Raw genomic sequence first — 20,872 nt, 5'->3', positions numbered from 1 at the left:
TCCCGGCGGCGGCGGCGGCAGTGGCGGCGCACGGCCACCAGGGGGCGCTGGGGGTCCGGCGCGCGGCGGCGGCTGCGCCATTGGCGGTCGGAAATGCCGCCAGATGGCGGTTTAGGATTGCGGCTCCGGTGAGCGCGGCCCCCGCCAGCGCCGCCGCCCCGGCCCCGGCCCGCACCCGCCCGGACCCCGCGCGCCAGCCGCTCCGCAGGCTCCCGGGGCGCCGCCCGGCGCGGCGCGGCCCGAGGTGAGCGGGCGCGGGGGAGGGAGGGCGCTGAGGCGCCGATCCAAGATGGAGGCGCGAGGGGCGGGGGCAGCGGGCCGGGGCCGCTCGCTCGCTCGCTCGGTCTCCGCGGCGGCCGGGCCGGGAGCGGGCGCTGCCCGTGCGAGGAGAGAGGAGAAGGGGAGGGGAGGGAAGAGGAGGCGGCGCGGGGCGGGGCGGCTCCTGCCGGAGCAACGGGTCCCCCGGGCGCGGCGCTCTTCGCCGCCATCTCATTGTCCCCGCCGGGGCCGCCGGGGGCGCGGGGCCGAGCGCGGCGGCCTCTCCCGCTGCCGGGCCCGGCCTCGTTGAGGGCGGCGGAGGCGCTCCCGCGGCGCGGCCCGGGCCCGCGGGGGCGGCGGGGGATGCTCGGGCGGAGCGGGGGTGGCGCTTCCGCCGCGCGGCCCCCGGGCGGCCCCGGCGGCGGAGCGGGAGCCGCCGCGGCGGGGAGGGAGAGCGGCGGGGGCCGCCGGCGCGCAGCCTGGGCCCGGCCCGCGGGAGGGCGGCGGGGCGCCTGGCGGGCGGCCAGGGCCGGGGCGGGGCGCGGGGGGGAGGGGGGCGCGGCCCGGAGCTGCCGTCGCCGCTCCGAGAGCCGCGAGGTGGTCGCGGTGCGAGGCCCCGCCGGGGGAGCGCGGTCACGGCGCGGCGGGCTGAGCTCCGCGCTGCGGGCCCGGGGCCGTGCGCTGCGCTGCCGTGTGAGGGGCGCCGAGCCCGGGACTGGGCGGCGGGGCGGCACGGCACGGCACGGCCGGCGGCCCTGTGGATACTGGGGAGCCGAGCAGCGGCTGCTGGGGACGGCGCGGGCGGCCGCTCTGCGCCAGAGTACGGGCGGGCTCGGGGTGGGAGCAGCGGGAGGAGGAAGGCGGCCGTGGTGCCCACAGCGGCGTCCAGAAATCCCGTGCCTGGCAGCCGTGCGGATGTCACGGCACGAAGCGGAGCTGCCCTGTGAGTACCGATGTCTCGGTGCTTCCGGTGCCGTAGGGCTCATCCAGTCGCACGGTTCACTGAGGGACAAAAGCTCTCTCCGGATCTCGGCACGAAGGCAGCTGTCGTCCTGGGCACAGTGGGTGCCCCATCTCAGGGCTTGCCCAACTTTCCCGTGTTACCACAGCAGCAATGAGGGTGCAGTGCTGGAGGGCCGCTCTGGTTTCCTTGGACCCAAAGCAGCTTTTGCCCCATGCAGTGAGTTCTGTTTGTCTGCACGTAACTGAGTTAGCCAGTGCGTGTTTCCATGCTCTGATCCATCGGGCAGTTGGAGGAAACCACTGGATCAGAGCGCTGTGTAAAGAAGTTCCTGTGGAACCAGAGGCCGGTTTGTTTTCCCAGCAGTGCTGCGATGAGTTGGTGGGCACCGTGAGGAAGTGCTGCTCGTGGTGCAAACCTCCACAGCACAGCTGTCCCGCAGCACGGCCGTGGTGGGGAGCAGGAGCTGTGGTGCAGCAGGCAGGGTGCCACTGGTGGGGCTGCTCAACCAATGGACTCGCTGGTGGATTTACTGCAGCAGGAGATAGCAGCACAGAGTGGGGCTGCTTGGAGCTGGGGGGCAGAGGAGCTCAGAGCACCTCAGCACACAGCATCTCCCTCTCCCTGTCTATCCTGCTTCCCCTTATCCTACTGATGTGGCCAAGCCTCCCCAGCAGCATACTGGGCGATGGTTTGCAGAGCAGCTGGTAGCCCCAGCCCTATGGAGGAGGTCTCCATGCTCTGCAGGAGATGAGCTGCTGTCTCTGTAGCCTGTGCTTCGTGTTGCATACACATGATATCACACCTGCTATATCCACAGCATACCTCCTGAGAGCTGAGAAGGTTTATGAACGTTAAATATTTGATGCATTGTCAAAACAAGTAACTCAGGATGATTAGGGACTCAGTGAGTGAATATTCCTGACTGGAAAATACACTTTCCCAAAGAAGAGCGTATACCTTGGGTTTGTGTTCTTGCTCATTCCCTTTGTTGCAAAGGCTTGCTGTGCTACGAGGTGGCTGAATGCTGGCGTTTTAAATACAGCTTTAGCAGGCAATTGAGCCCGGAGGAGTATAAAGATGTGGGAGAGAAACACTTAATTGTGATGACTTAGTAAGGAAAGTGCTATTGCTGGGATAAGAGCATAGCTTCATCATAACGTTTGTAAATGGTGCTCCAGTGGGATGCAGAAAAGACTCAAACATCTTTCTGAAGATCTGAAAATTCTGTAGGCAACACAAGATATACCGGGAGCAACAGAGTCGGCTCCTCCTCTGCTTACAGTGTGCAGGGGTGGCAGAGAGTGGATTTGGACGCGGTGCTGTGTCAGGATAGGCAGCTGGCCTCTGTGCCCTGTGGCTTTCCCAGCCCTGTGCCTGAAGTGCCCACGTGTTTGGGTGAAGCTCCACCTGCGCTGCTCGAAGCCTGGAATGTGGAATGAGGGTGTGCTTCTCTACATCTGACAGGTCTGCTTTGGGATTCCCAATGACAACCAGAAGGTGTTGCATAGAAAGTGATTTGTTGTGAAGTTTGGGTGTTTTACTTTCAGTCACACACTTAACCTGGAGCTCTGGAACTCTCTCACTGCAAACAGCCATCTGGTTGTTTGCAGCAGAACTGTGTTCTGTCTGTTGGCTGGGAACAGGAGAGCACAGAGTTGGTTTTCTTTCATGGAGGGGAGAGGGAAGCCTGACAGGGTTTGTGTTCACAACACACAGTTCTTGATTCTGTTCTGGATGTAGGAATGCACTTCTTTCTTCACAATGTCTTTCATTTCCAAACTGATTTCACTTGGTTCATTTTGATGTTGAATGTGTGGTCGGAATGCAAAGACCTCTCTTTGTTCCTCTAGGCAATAGGAGGTTTAGAGAACATGATGACCCCATGTTGCAACGTTTCAGTGTGCAAATGTGCTTCCTGAGGCAGGTGTTGGTTTGGGAAGATCCCTCCTTGTCATAGTTATTTTAAGGTGAGTAGCCCCTTCAGCTGGCTGGAGGGGCTGCAATGGGGCATTTCTGTCAGCCTTCAGACTTAGCTCTGATTTTGTAGCTATTTCCTAATTCCTGGCAGTCTCAGTGCAGGTGATGGTTTCACCACTTGCCAACCTGTATCATTTGTGAGAGAACAGCCCATAACTTGGGTCTTTTGTTGATGTCACAAGGACCTTGGGTTGTGATGACGTGGCAAGGTGTTTTGTTCACATCTCTGTAGGAAATCTTGTAAAATGCTTTTTAGCAATAACAGCGTGCTTGAAATAGATATCCATTGCCAAGATGTCTTTACTGAGCCCAGGTTATCCCACCTATCCCAGTTTGAAATGTAAGTTCAGCATAAACCTTGTCCATTCCATGTACACAGTCTCCCAAGCACTTCTGTATCAGAAGGAAACGTCCTCTTGGAAGGGACAAGCCAGAGGGTGCACTGCTCAGCCCTCCCAGCTGGAAGGCTACTTGTTCCCGTGGTTCCCCAAACCAGGGCTGTATCAGCAGCACGGGGTGGCATACAGGCAGCTGTGTCCATTGCTGTGCAGGAGTTCACCAGAGTAAGTGCCATTTCTTCTATAAATAAATGAAGTGAGCCTGTGTTCTGTGACCACGCAGCACACTGGTGTGGTGTTGGCAGGTTAGCTGAGGGGAAACAGCACTGACAGACGGTTTGGCTCCTAGGATAAAAACATTCTTTGTGGAGGTGCACAGGATTGGATCTGTGTGTCAGAGGTGTGCCGTGATGTCAGAGGTTTTCTACAATAAAATAAAAATAATAACAAGCCATCCTGGATGCAAGTTGTTTTTTTTTAACAGTAGGGAGTAGCATGTGTTACGGTTTTTGGAAACAAAAGTCAGATGCCAAGATGAGAATCTGTCTCTGCCCTCCCAGGGGGGGTTTCCTCTGCTTTTCAGGGTTAGAATCCCATAGGAGTGGGAAGACACCACTGTGTTAGTGTTTAAGACTGGAAAATACAACTTCGTCTGGAAATGACTAATGAATTCCATCTAAGTGAGTAATAAGCATGCAGGCTTTGCACTGCTGTTCCTAGTGCTCGCCAGGACCACGAGAACTGTTCCTGCTTGTGGAATTGCACTGGATGGTTGAGCTGACGTGACAGCCTGCTGCAGCTCCAAGAGGCCCCTTCCCTATTGGGTTTGCTATGTGGCAAGCACTGAGTGCTTGCAGCAAGGGGTGTTTTCCTGCCAGGTGAGTGACCTGAATTGGATGTTGTAGAGGTGATGCAAGGTCAACGCAATAACGTTATTTGGGAGAAATGGTTCTGGAACATTAAAACTTCACCTTCTTCAGGTGGGAGATGCAGAGGGGCACAGATGTGTGTGCTTACCCTGGTGGCCATGTTCAGCTTGGAGCTGTGTTAGTGTGTTCCTATGGGTATCTCATTGCTGAATCCCCCCACCCAGCTTTGCCATCATTTCAGCCTCTGCTGGCTCTTCTGTTCGTTGCTGCTGACACTGCCTGCAGCACCAGGGGGAACTGGGTGTTACCAGCACATTGTCACTTCAGCTGTTACCTCCTTTTCCAGGTGGACATTCTTTGGGCTCCTGCTCTGTGGGACTTCACTGCTGGCATCAGTGTTGTCAGAAATGGCCATTTGTTCCTGCTCAGTTTCTTGCCCACAGACAGATAACCCCTGGTGCCAGGCCTGTGGTTGCCATGGCAGCTTATTTGCTTTGAGAGCCTTTTGTGAAGAACCTTGCTCAGTGTCTCTTTGGAGTGAAGGTGGGCTGTATCGAGAAGGCATGTGGGATAAGCAAGATCTTGTAGAGAAATCCCACAGGCTTGTGAAACTCAGCTTTCCTGCAGTATTGATGCGCCCTTTCTTACACTGTCATTTATTTGCTATCTGCTGCTATGGTCCCCAGGATCATTTCTATTAGCAGGCTGTCACATCACGTTGTTGGATGGGGGAGTGGGCACAACATCACACAGCCCATAAGAGCCCACCATTTTGCATGGGAGAATTTTCAAAGGCTGTTTTCTTTTGAGTCACCATTGCGTGGCTTCTTTGGTGTCTCATAATGTCACTGTGTTTTCCTGCAGCCTTACTTTAGTAGAACGACACCTGGGAAAGAGAAATGAAGAATCTCCTTTGAGAAGTAAATGGTGTAAGTTTATGAGAGCATATATGCTGGGATTTTTGTTTTGCTGAATTTAGTAGGAATTGGTCCACGGACTGAAAATTAGAGGAGAACAGAGAGAAGGGTGTGCAGCCAGCATACAGTTGTGTAGGTCTGTTTCTGTAGGATAATGAGGTTAAAAATGTGTGATTGTGGTGATAGCATGAAATAAATCATGTAGTGCAAGACATACCGGGTATATGGCACAGCGTGGTAGTGTGAGCAAAGGCAGAGAGTTGAAGCAGTACAGATAGCTGCCGAAGCTTCTGAAGGGCTGCAGTGACACTGTGATGCTTTGGGTCCTCTGCCCTTGTAGTTCCAGACCATGATTAATTCATTCTTCATCTCCTTCCTATTCCACAGCTCCAGGGTGTTTCTTCAGCTCTTCGAGGCTCTCCCTATGACATACCTAAGCTCCAGCTGATTGTTCCGCTTGCCTTTACAGAAATCAAATGCAGCAATAATGTCCTTTCTCTCGTCTTTCTAAAAAGAAGAGGGTCAGTATGCTGGGTCAGAAGTGGTGTCACTTCTGTAGGTCTGCACACATCTCTTGCCTTCTTCACTCACCCAGATCATTTGTTTAACCCTTTAACAGTTATCCCCTCCATGAGCTGCATATGGAACAGCTTTCTTTGACAAAGCAGTGAAGGCAGAGCTGAAATTTCCTTTTTCTCAAAATGCGTTGTAGGTGATTTTGAATGCTCATTACTGAGCTCTTGTACAAGGTGCTGGATGTGTTCAGACCCTGGCCAGGAGAGATGCTGCATGTTGTATCTCAGTAAAAGCAGCCAGTGTACATTCTGACGGTGCTGTCCTTACGCTGGATGACAGTGAGAACTTGCAGTCAGGTCTTATCAAACATCCCAGAGTTCAAGTGGAACCGTGTTACCAGTGCTGCCAGGGGAGGAATGGAAACAAAATGCCCTGCTCCTGGCATTTTTAAATGTGTATTTCAGCATCATACTGTAATACATATTTTTCTTCCCAATAGAATGCTAAAGCTGTGTCTTACACTTTGCCAAGGAACGTGTCCATGCCTTTCTGTCGGTACATTGAAGGGCAGAGCACTGGCATTGTGGAATGGAACCCTGGTGGGTGGCTGCTGTGTGCACATCCGTGTGTGCTGGACTGACTGTTGAATTGGGAACTCCTCGTCTTTGAGTTGAGATGTTTGTTACTGCCACAGCCATTAAAGCTGGTAAAACAAACCGCTCTTTGGTACGCCGTACTTTCCTGTTTCTCATTACTGTTTGTGGATTTGGTCTGTCAGTGACCAGGTGGGATGTCCGGTGTGAAGACACAAGGATGTCAGTGAGGAGTGAGAAACCAAGGAAGCAAAACCATCCCATTTACAGCAACTCAAATGACTATCAGTTGTAGATGCCATTACTTCACTTCGTTTTCTCTAGGCAAATGAGTTTTTATGAAGCTGCTAAAGCTTGTAGGTGTATCCTGTTAGAACCTGCAGAGTATTTTCTCTGAGACTTTTGCCAGGGCTCCATCCATGGGGACTGCCAGGCCTGTGCCTGGACGTGTCCGCAGCCTCTGTGCAGAGCTCGGAGCCTCTGCCCAAATAATGCCAGGATACACCACCTGCATTTTCTGTACTAGATTCTGAGGCACTGCTCGGTTGTGTCCCTGATGTGGTTGATGTTATTGTAAAATGGACAGCTGAGAATAACCCTTTCAACTCTTCCTTGCTCATAAATGTTTCTGGCAGACAGCTCCTTTGTTGCGTCTCTCTCAAACAACTTCCTTGACCTAAAGTCATGCTTTGATAACACCCACATCTGCAGTTTAACCATCGTATCTGCCTTTGTCCTGAAGGCAACGTGTTGTTCCTTTGTAAGTCCTGTTTGCATTCAAGCTCCTGACACGAGATAATGACTCTGTGGCTGTAATCACAAAAAGCATTCAGTGCATGGGACAGTTGGAACTGATCTGTAGTTCCCCACTTCTGATCTCTTCACTTGCAGACTGCTGAATAGCACACAGAGCGTTTGCTTGGTGTTACAAGGCACAGGTGGTTTGATTTGTGAATGTATGACCAGGTTCACTGCTGCTGGGAGAGATGAGTGTGTGTGTGTGACACAGGGAGAGCTTATGGAATCTGCAGAGGAACAAATGCATAATTGGAGAATGTGGGAATATATACAGGTTGCTCTGAAAGTAATACCTCCTATTTATATCCGTAGAAACTACGACAGCCACAAAGAGCACAATAACACTGTTTGATAGTGTTTTGTAGCTGGGAATTTGCTGTTTTCCAGCAGTCACCACTGCTAGCTCTGCATTTTCAGCGGGGATGAAAATGAGCCTGCATGCCATGCTCGTAAGCATCTGCACCAGTGGAAATGACTGCTGTTGCCACTGCTGAAACACACCAGCCACCACCTCGCTGTGCTACACCCACTGTTTGGTCTCCATCAGTGTTCAGCAAGCACTGATGAATGTCACTGGGTGCCAGTTTTTCTGCATGGAGGAATTCAGTCCTACCCCTTTGCTGCATCCATACTTCTATGTCAGCTGCTGTTCTGTCGGACTGCCCCTCTGCTGCCATCTGTCATGTGGCCACAGCAGGCAATGGGGTTGCACCCTACTCCCTGCATCATGTGCCTCTGGCACACACACCTTGCACTGCACATTCCTGAATCAAACTCAGAGCTGCAGGCTGATTATATTACAGCAAAAATTATTCAAATTAATTCCTGAATATGAGATAAAGGCTTTTTTTTTTTTTTTGCCACTTTTTTTTCCCTTAGTATTTCTGTGGGAAAATTCTGCTGAGTTTTTCTGTTTCAGAGCCAAGAGCTGGAGCTGCCCCATTCTGTGACTTTCATGTGATAGCTGCATGTTGCTACCCCTGAAGTGACCGGTGTATAAGCATCTGCAAAATAGTGAATGCCAGCTTGGCAGAGGCCATGAGATAGGTTCTGCAGGGCGGATCTGCACTTAGCAGATTTCATCATTGTGCAGCTTTTACAGAAGGAACAGATTGCATCTGCCTCGCTGAGAGTAACCTACGCTGTATCCTTCCAATTTTGTCAGGAAGGATGGGGCTATGACAGACACCAGTCTGTTGTGGTGTAAACACAAGGCATCCCCTGAGCACCAGACTATCTTAAACATAACTTCCAGGGCTGGGAAGCAAGGCTCTGAGTTCTTTATCTGCTGTCACTGAGTGTTGCACTGAATGTGCTGCATTCATGTTGCTTCCAAAGCATGCAAGTTACTGCGAACACAGATAGCCAACAAATGTTCTTCCTGACTTTGTTTGGGAGAGAACATTTATTTTGGCTGAGGAGGAACTTGAGCTAACAGCAGCACGGCACAGTGAGCACAGCCAGCAGGGTGCTGCTGTGCGCGGGTAGAGTGTGGTGTTGAAGTGGAATGGGAAGGGCAACGCAAACAGCTTGTAGCCTTGCTGAGAACTAACTGCGCTGTTAGTGCTTCAGAGTGCGCTTAAAGGCAAACAGAAGCATCTGCGTGAGGAACTTGTCCATTTTGCTGTGCTGAATGTTATGGCAGGCGAGAGGTTGATGGGCTGGGGAGCAGCTGGGTGATGCTGTCTGTTGGTGGCTGGCAGCGCACTCGGTGCTGGAGCCCAGTGGCTCTAATGCTGCTTTTTTTCTTTCAATCTAAATATCCTGATTAAATGTGATGAGAAAAATCACCCAGGAGCTCACCCTGCCTTCCCCACGTTCTTTTCTTTACAGCCTCTTGCTTGACACTCTACTTCATCACAATTTTCTTGACAGGACAAGGGGGAATGGTCTTAAACTGAGACAGGAGAGGTTTAGGTTGGATATTAGGAGGAAGTTTTTCCCCCGGAGGGTGGTGATGCACTGAACAGGTTGCCCAAGGAGGCTGTGGATGCCCCATCCCTGGAGGCATTCAAGGCCAGGCTGGATGTGGCTCTGGGCAGCCTGGTCTGCTGGTTGGCGGCCCTGCACATAGCAGGGGGTTGAAACCAGATGATCATTGTGGTCTATTTCAACCCAGGCCATTCTGTGATCCTATGATTTTCCTGTTTTAGCTTTGCAGTATGTTTTCTTGAAGACTCCTGACTTAGGATGTTGAGGTGGTTAAGGGCTTAATGTAACATTGGTTTTGCTGTCCTCTAGCAGCTTCCTTGCAAGCAGAGAGCTGGGCTCCTGTTTTGTCTTGCAGTTGCTTCTTTAAAAGCCTCAGTTTGCTTTCGAAGAATTGCAGAAATTTATGACTCAGACAGTCTGTCCTCTAACCAGGGCATGCTCCACTGAGGGAAGATATTCTGTACAGATTTTTACCGCTGAAGTTTTATTTAATGAGAACTATTATTGTGGAGACTATTAAAATGTGCTTATGTCTGGCTATTCTGTTTTTTGATATTTTCACTGATTTTGTTGCTGGCATTTCCAGCCACATAGCTGCACTTATGGCTGCTAAGAGATATGAAAACTGTAGCATCCTGAGATCTCGTGCCCTTATTGTAAGAAGGAGTTGCGTGGGGTGATTCTTTACTGTTACTTCCTGGCTCTGTCTGGGCATTCTTTGTTCCGGGACAGTGCTGAACACAGCAGAAAAGGAGAGACCTTGAGTTAGTCTCTTGTTCTGTCTCGGGGGAAGGTCATTTACCATGTTCTTGACAGGTGCTTGTCTAATCTCTTAATTGCTGGGAATTCCACTGCAGTTCCTAAGCAGATTATTGCAGTGCTTTATGTTCTCGCTGCTTTTTTGTTTGATTTTCCTGCTGTGTAACTGACAAATTTTGCAGTAACCTGACTTGGCCACACCCAGCTGTTTTGATGTACCATTTTCTCCCTTGATCTGTAACGCAAATCATGTGTCTTATGTCCCAGTTTCCAGTGTTTCCTCACAGATCTTGCTCTCGTGCTTCCTGACCCCGCTCACTGCTGTGCAGACTTTCCCCCATCAGTTCCTATCCTGCTTCCTGGGCACCGTGCTGTGATGCTGGCGGTGTGCTGGTGCCAGTGGATTGCTCTGTGCTGATGTGTTTCAGAGAGCTCTGCACAAGGCTGCATGGCTCAGAGGTGCTTCTCTTGTGCACATCTCAGACAAGGCTTTGGCAGTGCTAGAGGTTCTGCCTTTGCCTGTGCTCGGTGGCATGCCTGGGTCACTGCTGGTTTTGCTGCTCAGAAAGGTGTGCTTGTCCTGCTCCCACGTGGGGAACGAGAGGGACAGGATGGGAACCTGCAGGGAAACTTGTTACCGAGACAAATGGATGCCCGTCCCTCTGCAGAAGCAGCTGCCCCTGCATGGTTAGCAGGAGGCACAGCACCATGTTTATCTGGCTTCTTGCCTGGCCGTGGTTGATTGCTCAGGAGCTGTGGCTTTCTTGCTTGCTCTTGTCTGGGAGAATGAGGACCTTCCATCTGGATGCTGCTGCCCAATGCAGTTGTCTGTTGCCATTTGATGAGCTGCAGCCTTCAATATTCATGAGGAGTGGTGAAGAGAGGCTGCCTTGTTTGCTCAGAGTTAAGCTGCTGAAAGCACACGTGAAGCGTCACATCTCCACATCCTTTGATTTCAAATGCTCTTTTCTTTGTTACTGTAAAGTGGTACAAATCCTTATGACTACCTCTGACAATACAGAAGGAGGATTTATTTATTGTGGTAAAAGAATAGAAGCACCTTAACAGGAGATTTAGAAAAATAGAAAAAAAATGGGAAAGAAAGTGACAAAAATCGCACAAAAAAAGTGTAGAAGGGATTTTAATGGAAACATTTAATGGCAAAGTAGGCTCTGGTTCTAACATCTTCCTCTAAAAGGTGTGTAGGTAACAGCTGCCTTCCAGCACTGACTGTGTGTGCAGCTTTTGTCTCACACTGGAGGCCTGATTTTGCACCAGTGGGTTTGTTTGAGCCTTGAACCCAATCTTTCAATTATGTCTTAATTAGCAAGACTTATTATATAACTATTTGGATCCCAGCTTCTTCAAATAACACTATTTGTTTCCTATCCATGTGTAGTCCTAAATGAATTAGTTGGGGCACAGTTTGGAACTGGTACTGTGCAATACTACATGTGGGATGAGCTGATTCTTAGGTTTCATTCCTTTTTTGTTTATTTTGATATGGTCTCTTAATGTGTTTACAAGCAACATCTTCTTTGGGCTACTGATAGAAACGGGGTGAAAAATTGAACTTACAATGATACTGTTACGTGTTTTTTAGGCTTTCCTGGCTTTTGTTCATGTTGTAGATTGATATTGATGACCGTGCCATTGGTTTTGTAGTGTATTTTTGTTCTGGATTGACGTTTTCCCACCTCTTTCTCTCACTGGGCGACAATCTGTGCTGTCACCTTTGCTGCCCTCCTGTCACCTCGAGTGTCGGCCTCTGACGGATCAGCCCCATCCCTCCCCTGGAGCACTGCGAGGCTGCTGCAGGCCTGGGCTGCGGTGGGGAAGCAGCCTCTGTGCAGCTCTCATGTAACAGGGATGGGTGTTGTAGGTTCCCTTGGCTGTTGTGACCCCAACTGCATATGCAGAATCATCACCAGCCGCCGCAGCTGTTCTGCTTTTCTGGGTGAACTTGGAATTCCTCAGCAGTTGGATTGACAGCAGATGAACAACTCTTTCAGTAGTGAAAAATGCATGGTGACAGTGATTGAAGCAGCTTCCTTTCCCCCCTGTGCTCTTTGTTACCCCACAGCTCCCAGCAGCATTAGCTGTGTTCTGCTCTGCTGCGTGTTTGGTGGTGGTTGTCAGTAAAGGCATGCAGAAAGACAGGTACGTCTGCGAGTTAAAGAGCAGTTTGTGGTCTCATGTATAATAATTGCAATGCTGAGGTTTGTCTGGAGGTAGGAAGCAGCTGGCATTTTGCTCCTGTGCTGTGGCTCTCAGCACAGTGGGGCTTTGCTCTGTAGCTGAGCACCTTCCTAGGTGCAGCAGCAAATAGTACAGGAGCAAACAGCTTCTCCACTCACCTGGCTGTTCTCCTGAGAATATGAATTTCTCCTCTATTGCTGTGACTCGGAGGCCAGCAGTACTTTATTCTTCTAAAATGCAACTCATATTATGTCACTTACCTTGCAATATATTTCATAGATAGTTAGAAGGACAGTTGAGAAGATTCATCAATCTCTTGTTTACTTTCCCTTCTCAGAGCTCTCAGTTATCCAAGGCTAAAAAGAAGTCAGATGCCCTCTGACTTCGTGACAGTCATATGTTACATTGTGCCTGAGCTTCAAGTCTTTGCTTCAAAAGCCATTCGTCTTTTGCTCTGCCTTCATGAACACAGAGCACAGTTCCACTGCCCGTTTATCTTCTGCTCTGTTCTGTTTCGACTTCAGAAGATCTGGGAGAATCTGTTCCCTGTTCAATCTCCAGAACTGTTTCCTGCCCCTCCAGAGGGTTTTCACATTGGCTGCGTTTGAGCCATCAGTCAATAGGCTTGGTGAGTCTATTGATTAGTAAGTCAGTTCTAATAGTTGTAAAGCCCCCCACCTTCAGAAAAAAAAAAAAAAAAAAAAAAAGAAGGAAAGACAAAAGCTTGTGCTGTGTGTCCCTAATTTGTAGCTCCTCCTCATTGGAAAGGCAGATGTTTAAGAAAAAGAAAGAATTCCACCCCTAGAATGGGGTGGAACAGCAGCTGGCTGGAAGCAGGAGCTGGAGCACTAAGCATGGGGTATAGCAGCCTGAATCAGAACTTCTTGCCTTTGGCAGCAGAGAAGTGGATGTTTTGGTGTGAGGAGCAAGAATGTGACCAGCGGGCCAACCAGCTGCTGTGCCCATGAGTCCTGTCTGAGCTGGCACTGTCTGACCTGAAGGATCCGTTTTCCCCTGTGACCTGGGGTGGGCTGTTCAATGAAGGTATGAGTACTCTGCTCAGAAAAGCAATCACAGACTTCAGATGTTCCTTTTGGTATTACCTTGGGCCTGTCATGACAACAGTGTGTTGATTTCAGGAAACCATTTTATACTTGCAAGCCGAAATTTACCATAGCGATCATCATCTCCTCCATCTTCTTGTAAGGCAGCCTAATTTTAGCAAGTCTGGGCATTGGCAGGTAGGTGAAAAATGAATATCGTGTTAGAGAACAGTCAATAATTAACATCCTTTTAAATGTTCACGTACAAATAAAAAGTGTTTAAAACTCCCCTAGCAGAAGGCTGTGCTGTACAGCACGTTCACGTTCTCCTTATTCTGGTGAATTACATTCTGGGCTTTTCCTCCTTTGGCAATTTATCTACTGATCCCCTTCTCCCAGGTGATTCTCCTGTTGTGTGAGGGAGGTCAGAACCTACTTAACACGACACCCTTCTTCAAGTGTGTATGCCAAAATTGTGTTTTCATGTTCAAGTATCCTCTGGCTTCATAGAACACACGGGTGCTCCAGCTGCAGCATGGTGCTCGCTGGTTTAATGCCTCCCTGCTCTCCCTCCTATGTGGAATAACCAAAAACTGATGGGAAAGGCTTTTGTACCTGTTGGTATTGGCACTTGTTAAGCTTAAAACACGAGTTCCTTAGCTGTGCTCTCGGAATGCTGGTCAGGTGCTTGTAGCTGCAGCATGGGAAGTGTTGATGTAACTAATAACTGTCTTGTTTGGCTTTCTCTTGATCTGACCTGTGTACCCAGAAGTGGAAGACGGCTGTACTGACTGCATTTAACTTCTGAATAAAGCATGAGGACTGAAGTGTTGAAGAAGTGCCTGAATTGTGGCTGCAGAAGGAGGGCTGGGTGCTCAGCACTGCTGGGCTTTGCTGGCGTTGTTGGGATGGTTGGCATTAAAATGGATTTTTCATTAAAAGCTGCAGTTCTGTCACACAGAGACAGGCTTTTGAAAGTATTGATCTTTGGGCAGTCCATGTCCCTGTGGTGACTGACTGCATTGTCTGCAAGCGGGGAAGGCTGCTCAGTCTTACTGAAGGAGAGTGGCAACTTAATTGCATGGCTTTGATGTGAACTAGTGAACGTGATAGAAATGCATGCAAAGTCTGTCATATTAGGGTGCTCTTTCTTGAGCAGTCGTCTGTTTGTTAGCTGGTGTAATACGAGTTGTGTCACCAGGAGGGCTTGAGCTCGGGCTCTGTCTGAGACCAAACGCAGGTGGAAGACATAAGCAACCACGCTGCAGGGCAGGGAAAATGGAACTTATTTGAATTCAGTGCTGTGTGCTACATGTTACCAATTTGTGGTGTAAAACCAGTGAGAAAACTAGTTGGATGTGTCAGTGAAACAGACCAAATTGAGGAAGGAAGGATTGCAGCCACATGGGAATGGTTTGTGTGCCCCGGAGGAGGCAGGTACCGTGCTGAGATGGCACATCGTGTCAGATCTGCTGCTGGTACTCTTCTGTGTGAATCCAGTGCTGGTTTTGCATGATACGTGCCAAAAATAAGAAAATTTAGAAGTCAATTTCATACCTTTTTTTTTTTTTTTTTTTTTTTTTTTTACTGAAAAGGTACCAAGAGGAGGAAAAAAAAAAAACAAAAAACACATGGAAAGCTCAAAGGTTGTAAAATCTAGTAAGTAATTGTGGTGATTTTTTTTTCCACAAATGGGCAGTTAACTCCAAATTCTATGGGAATCTGATATTGAGGAGTTGCCAGTGCTTAGGAAGGTGTGCTGTTTTCAACATACGTATCTTAAAACAGTGGCCAGTGGCTCTGAGCACAGAGCAAAGCCAGGTTTTACCCTGCAGGTAAGGAGGTGCCTTGCACAGGAGGAGCAATTAATCTAAAGGGGTTCATTCCAAAAGGTGGTTTGTTGCAGTTTGTCTCTTCAACAGCATCAGGAGCCCCTATAGGAACATTTTTGCGAAATCTAAAAATCAGTGATAGAAATGGCTGTAGAGTTGCCCAGCTTTGAAAGCACACCTTTCTCTGGTTGCCTCTCGCAGGCAGCAGGAGCCCAGTGGGCAGGCTGTGATGGCTGCTCATGTCTGGAAGTGCGCGGAGGTGTTGGTTCCATCCATAACGTGTTGTGTTAGAGATTTTACAAATGCATCTTGAAGTACATCCATGTTGAAAAACATTATTTAGAAAGCAAAGGAAGAATGTTCTAATGGTAGAAAAGACACTGCTGAGTTAAAGAATAAAAGGTGAGATTCCTCTTGTCGTTTCTCCCAGCCACAGACACAGAATTGATTAGAGCAGTATTGGACTTGAACTGCGTAATTAATGAATGATGAAAAGGGCCACGAGCAATTTGGATGGTATTGAACGCGAGCTGTGTAATGAAGTGGGGAGGTGAGCTCAACAGCATTAAATGGGAGAACCTGTCACATCTGCAATGTTAAAAAGCTGTTCTAGTATTGGAAAAGCCTGCAGTGGCACAGTACTCACATTCAGAATATTAAGCAGAATTTTTTTTAATGAGCCAAATGTTAAAATGGCCCCAATAAAATCTGGAAGTTTATAAAAGCTCTGAGCACTAAATAAGGACCCTATTTTAATTTATAACATCCATTACAGTTGAATGAGGAAAAACCCTGCTGCAACCCATGAGAGTAAGTGCAAAAGGAGAATCTGCTTTGAAATCCTTGTTCATGTCTCCATTGGACTCAGTTAAATAGCTGTGAAACATGGAACTGGGCTGGCCTCATGCATGGTGCAGTCAGTGATGTTCTCTTGTCCTTGCTAAAACTGGAAAGGATAATCCTTGGTATGTTTGTTTAATTGTGTAGTCTGTTGACGGGGGATTAAAACTAAATTATTGTCTGTTATGTATCTTTTGAGATTTTTCTGGTGTAGAGCTGCTGGGATCACAGAAAACCTACACTTTTCTGCCTAATCAAGCAGCTTCCTTGTCTTCAGCTGATGAAAGCTTTTTGGCACCCTGCTCTGGAGCCCTCCTTGCTGTAGCTGTCAGCTTGCTGCTGCCGAGGTAATGGCAGCTCCTTGCAGGAAGTGAAGAGCAGCTCACTGTTGGTAGGAGCTGTCTCCAGGGGTCCCTTCTGGTGCCTGAAACTGCTCAGCTGAGCAGGATAAGGTCCAGGATATCCCCACTCCGATCAACCTGTGGAGCCTTGGATGAGCCCCAGCAGTAGCTGAGCAGCCCCAGGGAAACAAGGAAAGCCGGCCAGAAGTTCCCTAGCTTTACAATTGCTTCAAAAGCTCAGGTCCTGTAGCGGGTTGTTTTGATTACTGAGTTGCATCATATCACCTGGAAGTACAGTTTTCCAGAAATTATTTCATAACTGCTTTTGAGCCATCGAAGGAGCCATTTACTCCTTGCAGTGTCTTTTGTGTGGTGATCAGTTGAAAGAGATAAGCAGAACGCCTTTCAGATTTACCACCAGCTTCTTTTCTTAGCTGCTTTTCAGTATTCCACTGATTGTAATCAGGATTTTTCATTTACTTCTTACCAGGATGTGCCCCTTCCTGCTGAACATGCGGGTGCTTTTCCTGTAGCACGTGCATGTACCATTCAGAACTGGGGCTGCGGCAGGAGACACCGATGGGTAAGCAGGTTGGTAGTGTGAGGCTGAGGCAGTAGCCACATTTAGCTGGGTCCTTTGTATAAGCATTGCTGCCTTTTTCCAATAATAAAGTCCTGTATCAAATTCGGAGCTGTTCTAGCTCACTGTTAATGTGTGTTCCCTAATGGAGTTTGAGCACTCCATTTGCTCTTGTTGAAATCCGAAGCAGGAAAATAAATGTTTTGTTTGTCCTTGGACAAATAATACTGGAAATGTTGTAATTTGCTCTCAGTCACTCTTAAGTACTCACTGCATTTTCCTCGAGAAGTATTTTTGAAAAAATAAGAATATTAATTTAGTTGGCTTTCCCTCAAATTACAGGGAAGTGCCTTTTGTTGTTACATGTAGCTGTGTAAAGTGAATGGTTATTGCCTTCACTACTCAGATTCCCCACCAAAAGTACCTAGAGCTCTGAGAGCACTGTGTATGTGTGTGTGTGCAGGATTGCACTGATGTGCCATTTAATGCTTCTCTTAGGAGGAATGGAATCAATAGAGTAATTCATGATTTTTCAGAACGGACTCAGATTGAGATAGAGTGTGAGTATTAGTATGTGAAAGGTGGGGTTCTTTTTAATGAAGCTTTTTCTTTGGCAGTGATGCTGCTGCCAGCCCATTCAGAAGACAAAAACAACTTGTACCAGAGCAGAAAGCTGGCTCTTACTGCATCTGTGTAATCATTTATTAAATTATCTGCATTATCGTCGTCTGTGCATAGCAGTGCTTTACATGTTATCAGGGAAGCCATAAAGAACTTCCTTTTCTCTGAGCTTACTTTATGATTTCTTAAAAGCCACTTATCAATCAGAGTTCTATTTGAACAGCATAACAGTTCTGAACGTCTGGGATACGGGGGGTCAGCTGGGCAATGTCTGAAGGTAGCTGTGCTGAGTAGAACAGGCTGAGGTGTTCTCTGCATGCACAGCTGCCCGAGGTTCTTAGTGTTTGTCTGCGCAGTGGGAGTCTCCTCAAACCTGTACATTGAGCTGTGCTCTCCTAGGGGGAAATCCGGCTGTTTGCTTGTAGGGAAGTGGTCTCACAGGTATTGGAAGCAAACAAACGTGGGTTAAACTCTTATCGTCAGGAGGAACAATTCCATTTATCGGATAATACGTTATTATTTGTTCTTTTATTAGGAGACACTCCTTCCCTCGGCAATATTTCACGTCCTCTTTCATCACTGAGAAATTTATTGTGACTTTCTGACTGCTTCTCAATCAGGGAGCGGAGTTCTGTGAGGTTACACATTACCCAGCAAACTGCACTTAGAAAAATAACCCAGTCTTTCCTGGATAGCAGATGTGTTTGCTGTCAGTTCTTTAGATTTATCAGTTATATTTTGGATTGATGTCAGCTCAGGTAGTGAAGTGCTCCTTAAACATTTTGAAGGGTTATCACAATTTATTTTGTAAACTATGGTCCAGTAACTAACGCTTCCTGAGATGCACCCACAGGAAGAATACTTGTCAGCTGGAAACAGCTTTGTAGCATCTCCTTTCCTTCATTTCTGAACCCGTTTCCTCCTCCATTAAAATTAGGAAATGCTCACAACACAGAAGGACAAAGTGATAAGCTCCTGTGCTCCTAAAACTCTGGAGTATTCAGAATAGTTCTTTGGGTCTCTGTTGGGTTTTGGGAGACATTAAAACAGACATTCCAAGTAAGGAGTGTGAAAGCGTTCAGAAACAGAGCAGGTCCTTTCAAACAGCTCTTCAGTACACATCTGGTCATCCACGTGTATTCCAAATACTTGGAAGGTAGCAGAGGAGCCTAAAGTAATATACTGCTTGGGTGGAAAAACAAGTATTGTAACCACTTTTCCTGGGGGATTTCTTGGTTTTTCTTGGTCTATGCATATCCACACAGGCAGTTTGATATCACTTTTTGAAGAATCATGCTTTGCTTTTCTGTGTTTCTGTGTTATGTTTGGTTTTCTATGGCAGGGAGGCAGTGCAGCTGACGGTGTGCAGTGGGGACGGGGGCAGCGGCAGTGGAGGTGCTGTGGTGCTGTTACAGCAGGGGAATTGGATGTGTCACTGTTTGAGATGGCTTTTTTATATTGTTAATGTTTGGTCTTCAGTTGTTTTGAAATAGGGCAAAACTCATATTTTTATAGCAAGACATCACATGTTACATAAATGCATTAGAGAGACTGAATTGCTGTATGCTTCTTTGGAAAACAATGGCCAATTACGATGGAATCTGAAAGAATGGTACGGGGCAGTTGTCAGAAGGAGAAATGTCCCATGGTTTTTGTGAGGCTAAAGGCACTGTTAGTATCATCTCACTTTCCCATCCTGCTCCTATGCCCATGCCCCTCCGTGTCCAGTGAAAGCAGCAACAAGATTTAAATGGTTGCATGTTAGGGAATCCATGCAGTTGCAAGACAGCAGTCCGTGCAGAAGCAGGAGTTGGTGTTTCCACTGCTTATGAATCTGCTGGAAAAGACAAACAGTAGGAATGCATGTAAGTGCACAGCAGCCTCAGCTGGACAAACACTAAAGAGAGAACTCAAGTCAGAATGGCAGCAAGGATTTTCAAGTTCATGATTCCCGAAAACCTTAATAGTGTTCTTATTGTGGAAGGCAATCTTGAAAGCGGGTTAACACAGAGTAAGTAGGTTCTCTGAAAAGACAGGAGAAGGAACAGCAGAATGCATCGATACCTCCTCAGAAATGGCTGTGAGGCAGCTGATCAGATTTAGGATCATTTTGGATGGCTCATGGCTGTCCTTGCAATTTTGTTTTTAATACAACTGCTTGCCTTTTCCAAATCCACACCATGCAGTTACTGCACTGACAGAGAAATCCTTGCATAAGAGCAAAATACTGTTAGATTTTTTCCTGTTGTCTGGGGAGGGGACAGTTTCGCTATTTACTCTTTCATTAGCTCTGAAGGTAATTCTCTAAGGAAAAGGCTGCTGCACTCATCCTGTCACGCTCGGGCAGCGGTGGTTGCAGGATGGGACGCACACTGATCAGTGCAACAGGAAGTAGGGGTTTATTCTGCTTCACCCATAATAAATGGTGTGAAATGTTATGGAGAATATTTTAATTTAAGAAGCACTTTATCTGCTTTAAAAACGATTTTTTTAATTAGTCAACTGGGGAAAAAATCAGCATGCTTGAGACTTGGACACTGGTACTCTTCAGCACAAGCCAAGTGTTATGCATTGCCAGTGAGCAGTAGAGTTATGGTTAGATTGCTGGAAAATATCACTTTAACTTTTAATGTTTTTAAGGAAGAAGAAAGCATAACCTCCAAATAAAGCAGAAAGCCTGGTGAGTCCCGCAGCCTTACTGCTGATGCCTGCTAAGAATGTAGCATAACGTGAGAATGATGTATGTGGTGAACAGGTTATTGGAGAAAAGCCATGAAGGCTTCATTTAAACAATCAGTTTTTCCTGATAACGCTAACAATATTAATTTAGTGAGAATATATTCATGGGATTCTGATAACAAATCTGGTGTTAATGTGGGCTTTTGAGCTCAATGTGAAGAAAAATGTGAGTTGAAAGGTGGCTTGTATTTTCACAGATAAGTATCACCATTCGGGTACTTTTAAGAGCAAATTTATGTAGAAAGAAAGCAGTGGCATTTTGTAAAATGCATTTTGTTTCTCTGAATGGCAGCACTTGAGCTCCTCTAAACATGAAGACAGAAGTGGCATACATGATAAAATGTAGGGGACTTGTTTGGGATGCAGGGAGAGCCCAAGAATGGCTTGGATTTGTGTGTTTAGGGACAGCAACTTAATTCTGGAGGGCCTTATGGGAGGTAAGAAAAAATGTGGTTAAATGGTATTTGTCTTCAAAACTGGCTGCAGGGATTTAAAAAGAGTTGGGTTGAAGGGCTGTGTTGGTACCAAATCTCACGTATGCAAATACGAGCAGTCAGGGTGAGCTGGATCTTCAGGTTGTTCCAGGGAGTACGGCTATGTGCACATCGATGCCTTATGCCCTGCTTTTGGCCTGGCTGGAAACACTCATCTTTGCAAATCTTCTGCCCAGCATGCTGGTTTTATTAGTATAGATTTATTTATGCTGGTGTTTAGAAGTAAGAAGGAATTTAACTGTGAATGAGCCTCACTGTTTAA

At 47.7% G+C, this 20,872-nt stretch overlaps 1 protein-coding gene across 11 annotated transcripts in view; it reads left to right on the top strand.

Annotated features, from left to right (window-relative positions):
- Positions 1–79: 79 nt before the first annotated feature.
- STAG1 (stromal antigen 1) overlaps positions 80–20,872 on the top strand; it is a 182,312-nt gene continuing 161,519 nt past the window's right edge. For 7 of the 11 annotated variants that reach the window (XR_005862323.2, XR_005862321.2, XR_005862322.2 and 4 more), the window contains exon 1: positions 80–244. The gene's annotated coding sequence lies outside the window, so the exon portion shown is untranslated. Of the gene's footprint in view, positions 245–1,864; positions 5,336–12,201; positions 16,768–20,872 lie in introns of those variants that run through there. The other 4 variants (XM_040705999.2, XM_046898683.1, XM_046898682.1 and 1 more) reach the window with 3 other exon arrangements.

The sequence above is a fragment of the Gallus gallus genome, chromosome 9 (assembly GCF_016699485.2).
Source record: "Gallus gallus isolate bGalGal1 chromosome 9, bGalGal1.mat.broiler.GRCg7b, whole genome shotgun sequence".
Taxonomy (NCBI): domain Eukaryota; kingdom Metazoa; phylum Chordata; class Aves; order Galliformes; family Phasianidae; genus Gallus; species Gallus gallus.
Note: the sequence above shows the minus strand (reverse complement) of the source record. Positions and strands in the feature narration are given on the sequence as shown.